The 2,625-nt window shown below is 40.3% G+C and overlaps 1 protein-coding gene across 7 annotated transcripts in view; it reads left to right on the top strand.

Moving 5' to 3' along the window:
• MICU1 (mitochondrial calcium uptake 1) overlaps positions 1-2,625 on the top strand; it is a 196,073-nt gene that overhangs the window by 2,577 nt on the left and 190,871 nt on the right. For 2 of the 7 annotated variants that reach the window (XM_023527891.1, XM_023527887.1), the window contains exons 1-2: positions 1,025-1,159; positions 1,352-1,514. The exons of 1 other annotated variant lie outside the window; for it this stretch is intronic. The gene's annotated coding sequence lies outside the window, so the exon portion shown is untranslated. Of the gene's footprint in view, positions 1-990; positions 1,160-1,351; positions 1,515-2,625 lie in introns of those variants that run through there. 4 more of the 7 variants (XM_011355210.2, XM_023527890.1, XM_023527889.1 and 1 more) reach the window with 4 other exon arrangements.

The raw sequence follows: 2,625 nt of genomic DNA, 5'->3' as shown, positions 1-2,625 counted from the left end.
TATATTCATGTGACAGGAATCACCTTGCACAGCAGCCTGAAAGACAAAAATAATTGAATTGGTAGACTGATTTCTAATGCAGAATGTAGTTGTATTGTTATGACCCTGCATTCTGCTAACTTACTCTATGCTCTTGAAAAACAAAGAATACTCACACTTATAAGATTGGTTTAGTCTGTAAATTGTCTCTGTCTCGTTCCACTTCCCACTAAATGTTCTACTTGATGCCAAAATGGTTAGACCAAAAAAAAAAGATCCCATTGTAGCTAACATTTGTATGATTTAAAACAGTGGTTATCAAACTGTGTTCCGTGGACTCCTGTGGGTCCTGAAACCCTTTCTAGTGATCCATGAGGTTAAGATTTTTTCCCTAATAATAGTAAGCTGTTATTTGCCTTTATCACATCTGTTATCTGAGTATACAGTGGAGCTTTCCAGAGGCTACGTGATATGTGATATTGAATCAGATTAATAAAGAAAAGATGAGAATCAGCTGTCTTCTATAAGTAGACATTAAAGAAATTTACAAGGATGTAAAACCAGGCTGCTCTTCTATTTTTTCGAAAACGATTATTATTCATAAAAATAGATTATTTGTCAATACATAATAGGCTTACTTTTTAAATGACTAAATAAGTGTCAAAATTTATTAAATTAGATGACTTTAATTCAAAAAAATTTCAAGGTCGAGAAACAAAAATTTTAACAGAAGCCTAACCCTAAACGCAGTTCAAAAGGAACAATTCTCAAGTCACTATGGTCCAGTTTTTTTTTCTTTTTTTGACTCCTTTTTGCTTAGCTAACACGAAAACAGGTACCAACGAGGCGGCAGAAAGCACCTATACTCCTTTGGGGTATGGCGAAGATAATACCAGCGTAAAAGCCCCAGAGTTTCTGGGAGCTCTCCTGCTTTCCCGCCTAAACGATGAGGAGGCGGTACTCAAAGCACCGGCACAGCAGGTTGCTTCTCTCATCCCTCCTCACTCTTTTTTCTCCATGCCCCTCCCACACGCGTTTCGCCACGCTCCCGACAGGCCCAGCGGCAAGGAGAGTCACGTGAAGCTGGGCGGTGGACGCTTGTGTCGGCTGTTTCTTCGTCTCTATGGTTTTCAGAGGTGGGCGGTTTGACGCAGAAGCCCTGGAGCTCGTGCGTGGACGGGTGAGTCCCGGACTTGGAAGGGTGTCAGGAGACAGCCATTCAGGGAGGGCGAAATGGAAGCGGGGTGGGGTGGGGGAACGAAACAGCTTTAGAGACCTGATCTCCGGGGTCGGCTGGTTGTCCGCTCTGGGATCAGGCGACTTCTAACTCGGTCAGGGGAATAGCTGTCTTTCGCTGATACATTCCGTTTAGGGGCTTGAGAGGAGTCGGTAGTCTTGCTTACTTCCTGTCCTCCGCTTTACTTCACTTCACTCGATCCCTTCTCTCTGTCCCGGGAGAACTTCTATCAGTGCCGAGTCGCTGGGTTCACTTGGGCGCCGACATCCCTCTCCTCACGGGCGACCAGGAGACACAGGTAGACTTGATTGGTTCCCCTGTTATTTGTAGATGTGGTTGGAAGTGGTCGGGGAGTTTACAGTTAGATCTCTGATGGAGAGAAGTATTAATCATTGAAACGAAAAAAGAAGTGGAAAATCAGTTGTGACCCAAAGGAACAAAACAAACAGGCTTCTTGGACTGTTCTGTTTTTATCTTTTCAAGTGCTTTCCCGTTCTCATTCTTTAACTAGTTTCCTTCTCACCATCCCATCCTGGGCCACCATAGGATGTTTCAAGAATGAGCCAGGTGTTATTGCTTCTCTGTGAATGTTAGAAGAGTTTGAAACGCACTGTTTTAAGTTGCAGTTTGTAGTCTTAATGTTTATGGTTTCTTTACCGTCTCTTTCAAATGCCTAAAAAAAGATTGTAGGTCTTTGTAAATGTGAGTAAAATAACCATTTTATAGCTACGGGACTAGAAATAAAATATTTTATTCTCCCCGTGGTACCTGGAAAGACCCATTTCTTTAACTGTAGGAGAGTTTAGGTTTCATTGAACCATATGTCAGATGAGTAAAATGTCAGCATTTTCAGACATAGATGTTGGCCAGGATGACCAATCTGCTGTCTTTCTGGTGTTGGACAAGATAATGACGTGTTAAATATCGCCTCTAAAAACTTTTTTGAACCTACTGCCACTAGTCTGTGAAAAGGTGGCTCTTCTATTTAAGAACATCAATTTGGGCACCTAATTATGTCAAGAAAGTGTCAGTGACACCTTTTAAGCGTCCTTACTAAAGATTATAAAACAAAGTAATACTGACAAAAAGTAAAGATTCAGGAGTGGGTTGTGTGCCTGGGGAGGAAGAGAAAGAAAGAGTGATAGAAACTAATAAAAACTAAAGGAGAACAAAAGCATGTCTTGTTATCTTCCTTTATAATCTATAGGACATTTACTACATTCAGTAGATTTTTTTACAGTCTCAAGAAGTGCATCTTGAGACTGACTTTCCAATACTATTTAAGAATAAAACAATGGTGTGTAATTTCTCCCATAATGCAATCTGATGTAAAATTATTATAACTGAAAGATCTTATATTATTTAGAATTATAGGACTAAAGTAATTGATAAAGTTATTAAAACTAATT

Source organism: Pteropus vampyrus, unplaced genomic scaffold (assembly GCF_000151845.1).
Source record: "Pteropus vampyrus isolate Shadow unplaced genomic scaffold, Pvam_2.0 Scaffold20, whole genome shotgun sequence".
Classification (NCBI taxonomy): domain Eukaryota; kingdom Metazoa; phylum Chordata; class Mammalia; order Chiroptera; family Pteropodidae; genus Pteropus; species Pteropus vampyrus.
Note: the sequence above shows the minus strand (reverse complement) of the source record. Positions and strands in the feature narration are given on the sequence as shown.